Raw genomic sequence first — 7322 nt, 5'->3', positions numbered from 1 at the left:
CACGAGAACAGAATAACTAACCCTAGACAGCATTATTTCTTAGAACATTTTAATCTCCCCACACTTAGGTAGCTGTGGTGTTGAAATTGTGATTAACTTCATCGTCAATTTCTCTTGGACCATAATCAACTTGCATATCTGTGACTTTTGCTTTAAGCCATTGGTCGGATTCCTGTGTAATATCTACAAATTCAACTAGTTTTGCCTTTTCTTTAGGCGATAGATTGGATACTAACCGGTTACATAACTTAAAGTTCCCCTTGGTTCTAGCATCGCGAATCCGTTTAATAAGTTTCTTCATTGAACTATTAATAACGGGGTCATTTAATTTCGTATCAACAACGGGGTTCTTTGTTATCAGGTCACCATTAGGTGTTACTTCATTTTTCCCACACTTAGGCGTTTTATTATTGCTAAGCACTACCGTTGGAGTTGGTAAAACAATATGGTTCTTACTAATCGTTTTTGCTGGTTCAACGGTTTTGGTTGGTGGAGATTTAGACTTTTGAATCATAAAGGTGATCGATTTCTCATCATTACTAAGTGTCATTCTACCCTTTCTTACATCAAATAACGCCTCGGTAGACGCTAAGAATGGTCGACCTAAAATTAGAGGAACGTTTGAGTCCTATTCTATGTCAATGACAATGAATTCGACTAGAAAAGTTAAATTACCTACTTGAACGGGTAGGTTGTTAGAAATTCCAACTGGGTGCTTAATGGTTTGATCAAGGATTCGAACACTCATATCCGTTGGAGTTAGCTCACCTACACCTAATCTCTTATATAATGAAAGAGGCATAACACTCACACTTGCACCTAAATCTGCTAGTGCATCATACATGACACAATCACTAAGTAGACAAGGAACAATAAATTCACCCGGATCACCCACCCTAGGTGGAGGTTTTGGGGGAACTGTATTCACTGGGTTTATCTTTACGGTTTTTGTTTCTTACACTTTCTTATTCTTTTTCTTCTTTCCAAAGATATCACAAACTTTATTACCTATTACTTGGTCATACTCAACTCCTTTTCTTGGAAACGGGATGGGTGGTCTGTATGGTGCCACCACTGGCTTTACATACTCGGGTGGTGGTAGTGTTGTAACTTCTTCATTGTTACTTACATCTAAAACCTTCCCATCTTCTGGTGTTGGTTTTTCAGAATTCGTTGACACCATATTAACATTCTCATTCTGAGGATTTACTTCAGTATTACTCGGTAGCTTTCCTTGTTCCCTCTCACTCATCATGCTAGCAAGAGTACCTACGTGTTTTTCTAGATTCAAAATGGAAGCTTGTTGAGTTCTTAATGACTGATCAAACCTTTCATTTATTTGGGTTTGAGATGTAATAAATTATGTTTGAGATTCCATTAGCTTTGCCATCATTTCTTCTAGATTTGGCTTTTTCTCTTCGGTATGTTGTGGTGGTTTATACAAGCTAGGTCTTTGTTGATTGAAAGTGTTGTTTTGAGTTGGTTGGTTATTCGGACCTTGTTGGTTGTACGAGTTATTGTTTGGCCCATTTGGATTGTAAAGAATGTTTTGATTTCGATTGAAGTTTGGCCTTGGCGGTTGATAATTATTCTGATAATTATTTTCCGGCCTTTGGTTCATGTAGGAAACATTCTCTCGTTGTTCCATGGTTTGTTCAATGTGACAATCTTTCATTAAGTGTGGTCCACCGCATTGCTCACAACTGATTCGTATTGCATGAATATATTTAGTCATCTTTTCCATTCGTCTCTCGAAAGCATCTATCTTTGCAGACATGGAATCAAAGTCATGGCTAGAATCGGCTCTAGCCGCTTTAGATGAACGAAAAATATCTTTTTCCTGGTGCCACTCATGTGAGTGGGAGGCTGTGTTATCAATGATTTTGTGAGCTTCGGTTGCAGTTTTTTTCATAATGGAACCACCAGCTGTTATGTTGATGTCTTTTCGTGTAGCAATGTTGCATCCTTGGTAGAATATTTGTACTATTTGATAAGTATCTAAACCGTGTTGAGGACATCCTCTCAACAACTTTTCGAATCTTGTCCACGCCTCATATAATGTTTCATTTGGCTTTTGTGCGAACGTAACAATTTCTCCTTGAAGTCTCACGGCTTTAGATGCCGGAAAGAATTGTTTAAGAAATTTTTCATCCAAGACATCCCATGTGTCAATCGCCCCTTCAGGTAACGATTCTAACCAATCTTTGGCTTCTCCCTTTAAAGTCCAGGGAAACAACATGAGATAGATCTGTTCATCCTCAACTTCTCTGATTTTGAATAGAGTACAGATCATATTAAAGGTTCAAAGATGTTCGTTTGGATCTTCTTTTGGCGTACCACTATATTGGCATTGATTAGTTACCATGTGTAGGATTTGTCCTTTGATTTTATAATCTGGCGCATTAATGTCTGGCTTAATAATGGCGTGACCTTGGCCAGTGCATTTAGCTCTCATTCTGTCTTCCATACTTAAAGGTTCCAGATTTTTCATGATTGAATTTGTTGAATCTGAATCACTAAAGGATTCTGATTTAACGGTTTCTTCCTCGACAATATATGGATGAGTAATTTGTGGTTCCGGAGGAATGATTAGTGGTTCTGGATCTTGGAATTGTCCTTGAATATCCTCCGGTTTCTCGATAGTGAAATCGGGTTCAAAAAATAGATTATCGGAAATTTGAATTGGAGTACTTGGTCGACTAGATGACGATTCTAAAGAAAAATCAACGGCGACAATATTGGCTAGATGTCTTGATCGAGTTACAGGTGGTGAACGTATGAAAGGTAGTGAACGTTTTGCTTGGTGCATTCACTGAATATCCTATTAGTTATAAAAGATAAAAATTATATAAGTTATCAAATCTGAATTTATCCACGTTTCGAATAGCCAATAGATGCAGCAGGTAGCCAGGACCCTTTAAATCGGAAGCCCACAACTCGCCACTAACAAATCCAACTATTACTACGAACCAGAAAATTTTGGATGTCTATCAATTTAACCACTTAAAACAATTTTTCGTCGAAATTTTGAAATAAAAATCTATGTCCTAAAAACTAGAGCGTCGAGAAATAAGAAAAAAAAAGAGCGCGTCGAAAAATATCGAAAAATAAAAGGTCGAAAAATAAGAAAATTGTAGCGCGTCGAAAATTAAAAAGGGATTCTAAACGAAAAACGGGAATTACTTAAAAGGATACTAAAATTTTAACACGGTGTCGCAAAATTTTAAGGCACCTAAATCTTAGTCTAAAGAAAAAACACTTAAGGGATTTTACGGCAAAGTCTAAAAATCTAAAAGTATAAAAATAACTATGGCAAAACAAAACTTAATACTAAAAGTTGTGACTAGAGTCTAAAAATCTAAAGGTAATAAAACTTAAAAAAAAATATATTTAATTTTATAGACAAAATCATAAAAATATATTTTTTTAAAATAATTTTTTTTAATTTTTTTTACGAAATTAATAATTTTTTTTAAATTATTATTTTATTTTTTTTAATTTTTTTTAACTTAAAAAAATAGAAAAGCAAAAAACTATTTAATTGTTTTTTTAATTCATTTACTATTCATTGAATAGTAAATGAAACGAAATTAATTAATTTACTATTCACGTGAAAGCGACATGATAGAAATTATTAATTATAAGTTACATAATATACCCTTGAAGTATTTAATAAATACGACTTTTTAAAACTTTACGATTCAAATTTGATTCAAAATTATTATTATATTTTATTTCAATATTATTATATTATTATTTATTATATTTATTAAATTATTATATTTAAATTAATATATCTTTAATCAGTCAAAAACTAAAAAAAAAACTTAAATACCCCGTGAAGACACAAAAAGTGACCCCGGCAGCGGCGCCAAAAACTTGATGTGTTCTAGAGTGTGTATGTATGAAACGGCTATCAGTTTTATATTTATTTACTACAGGAAATCACCTAAATTAAACTAAAACACAAAAGTCAAGTATACCTATCGTGTAATAATATAGCTAAGGTAAAGTCCGGAAGGTCGATCCGTGGACAATATTATTGGGTGTCTTACTAGATCAAATTAGTTAATTAAGAAGTTAAACTAGATTTAGTAATATATAGTAATTATAGGTAACTTTGGGGGGATTTACCGTTTAATGACCGGTTTATCGATTTTATATTTTTAAGCGTAAAGATAAATGACAATAATTAAAGTGCGTAAAATAAATAAATGACGATAAATAAAATAACAATAAATAAAATTGCGATAGAATATGAAATAAAAGGATTATGCTTATTTAAACTTCCGTAATCATGACGTTTGACGTTTGATTTTAATTAATTGTTACCCGGGTTAATTGTCCTTTGTCCTGGTTTATTTGATACCTATCTGGTTTTTGTCCATAATAGTCCATCGGTCATAAATATAAAGTGCGAGTGTCCTCGTCAAATTACCCTTATACCCGAAGTCAAATATACCAACTAATTAAGGATTTAAACTGTGACGCAGTTATCACTTCTGTCAACAATTACACCAGTTATCACTGTATGTAATCCACCCCTGTTTTAATTAGTTTATGAATATTAATTCATCCACTTGATCAGAATGAATAATCAATTACCCAACCTAATTGATTAATTAAATAATTATAACAGATTCCATATGAACGTCACTAAATAGGACAACCATAATCATTATTAATTATTAGGTTAATTAATTTGAAGATAGGTTCGACAGACTCCAATGAGTTGTCACTCGATTAGACAATACCCCCCATCTATTAATAGTCAATTGTCCAATTTCCACAAGTGTCGGTCTTTTGTCCAAACCCCAATTATGGTACAAAATCCAATAACCCCATCTTAACATTTAGTCTAACATCACGATTACTTCTGCTTAAATAAGCATAATAATAACTTAGTTACGAGACATTAATTTAAAAAGAAAGAACATAGCTTACAGTGATTATTTTCGTGTAGCGTTACACGGACAGAGTTCCGACTTAAAACTCGTAAAACATTTCTTACAATAACCCAACTAAACCATAACTTATTATTAATCTTAATTATAATTAAAATTATAAATATAAATATATATTACATAGAGAGAAAGAAAGATTGAAAAAGGTGTAGTTTCTTCATTACTCAGTGCCTTGCTTTTATAGGCAAATGATTGATACTGTTGTATGTGGAATGTTAGCTGGCTACCATTCAAAGTTGAATTAATAATATCTCGTTGAGAATTATTGATTTGAAATTTTCACTTATGACCCTTTAACTATGCTCAATTAATAACTTTTTATTATTTATTATTATTCTTATTATGAATTATTTAAATATTATATTATATTCTTGTGCATAGTTGACTTGTACTTTCAGCTCCGTTGCGTCGAGCGTTGAAAGTTGGTTCATGTCTCGGTTCCAGATTTTCGAACGCCTTTTCGTATAATTTAATATCTTGTACTTTGCGTTTTGCGGCTTGTACTTTTGTAATTTTTAGACGTTTCTCATCAATATATTGAACCACTTGAATTGTATCTTGTACATTTGAGCTTTTTGGTCATTTGCGTCTTCAAATCATCGAATCTGTCTTTTGTCTTCACCTTTTATTATTTAAACGAATATCACTTGTAAATAGAACAATTGCAACTAAAAGCTTGTCTTTCTTGAGGGATAATGCTATGAAATATATGTTCGTTTTTAGCATTATCAAAGTTTAAAAGAGTAAAAGTGGGACTATGATCTCACCTTGAGTGCACGAGTAATAAAGTACTTCACAAGTAAACGTGTGCAAGGACAATTGCTAGTCTTGACCTAAACAAGTAGGTTGTATCAATAACGATAAACACGACGGGTCAAAGTTGTTCAATTAGTCCTATGGCTCGTTACGACTCGATTACATATAGCATGTGAATCACGTTGTTAAGTTTCATGCATGATTCAAATATAAAAGCATGTTAGGATGATTGCATAAGTATTTGGTTAAGTTTAAACAAAAGTCAACTTTGGTCAAGTCAAAGTCAACAAAAAAGTCAACACGTTCGGGTCGGGTCCCGAACTATTTTTCTGAGGTTTTTAATCATATATGAGTATATTGGCCATGTTTCATGTCAATCGAAGGTGCGTAGTATAGTTAGAATTAAACGGTAAATTGGAAATTTGGACAGCCCTCGGTAGTTCATTTGGACGGTGTCCAAAATGGCTGTACGGCATCCAGATGTGAAAGCCAGGACGGCGTCCAAGATATGGGACGGCGTCCTAATGAACTACAGGTAGCTGAAGCTGAAATTTCACAAGTCTCGAACCAAAACTCAAACAAACACAAATTGTGAACCGAAAACACTTAAAACATGTATCTTATATCGTTGGAAAGGTATTTTGACGAGGAATACAACTAATCACATATGATCAAACAATTACATCATTTAAATGACCAAATACTCATCGAATGATCGTTAAAAGTTCATCATTAAAGTTTCAAGTTCGTAAAATGCATTTTATGATTCGGGAATCCAATTTACACATACGATATGCTGTTTCGAAGGTAATTAAGCATACATTGCAACTAAACACTTAATAACAACATTAACAAGCATTCAATGCATCAAAAGTTCATTTTAAAGTTCATCAAACCCTAACCAAAATCATGAATTCGACTATTTTGTAAATGAAGCTTTTCTAAATCAACATACACATCAAATTGAAGCTAATGATGCTAGTAACACATTTAATACATGAACTTTAACATTTAAACAACATTTAATCATACAAAATTCAAGATTAAGCACACCCATTTTTCATATTCAAGCTAGTTACTCAAAACAACAAATCGAGCTAAACACATATTCATGTTAGACATGAGTCATAGACACTAATTAACACTTCTATAAGTCAAAATTATCAAGAACACAAAATCTAGTGTTTTTAGAAAGTTACCCAAAATAGATGAAGTTGGTATGGAATTGAAGAGGAAGATGCAAGGATTCCAAATATGTAGTTTGTTTTAGTTGATGCTTGCTAGATTCAAAATGGATGATGATTTAGTGAAATGGGTGTTTGAGAGTAAAAATGGAAGTAGTAGAGAAAGATGGGAGGTGATGAATGAAATGAATGGTGGTGGTGGATGTTGACTAGTCCAGCTAGTCACATCTTTGATCAAATGACAAAATTAGTCCCTCGAGTTCGGATGCGGGTGCGTGAGTTAACCAAACGAATTATTTTGAAATACACGAGAGTAAACGGGAGATGTTATAATCCAATAACCAAAATATTAAGAACGTTAACCAACGGAGGATACGAATCTAGATACAAAAGATATCAACAAAATAAAAAGACGGGC

The 7322-nt window shown here is 33.1% G+C and overlaps 1 non-coding gene across 1 annotated transcript; it reads left to right on the top strand.

The window, feature by feature from the left end:
- Positions 1 to 2000: 2000 nt before the first annotated feature.
- Positions 2001 to 2107, top strand: LOC139869741 (small nucleolar RNA R71). The gene has a single exon (XR_011766322.1). It is a non-coding gene; the product is annotated as a small nucleolar RNA R71 (small nucleolar RNA).
- Positions 2108 to 7322: the final 5215 nt, after the last annotated feature.

Source organism: Rutidosis leptorrhynchoides, chromosome 9, assembly GCF_046630445.1.
Source record: "Rutidosis leptorrhynchoides isolate AG116_Rl617_1_P2 chromosome 9, CSIRO_AGI_Rlap_v1, whole genome shotgun sequence".
In the NCBI taxonomy this organism is placed as follows: Eukaryota; Viridiplantae; Streptophyta; class Magnoliopsida; order Asterales; family Asteraceae; genus Rutidosis; species Rutidosis leptorrhynchoides.
The sequence above is the reverse complement of the archived record's forward strand: the minus strand, read 5'-3'. Positions and strand labels throughout refer to the sequence as shown.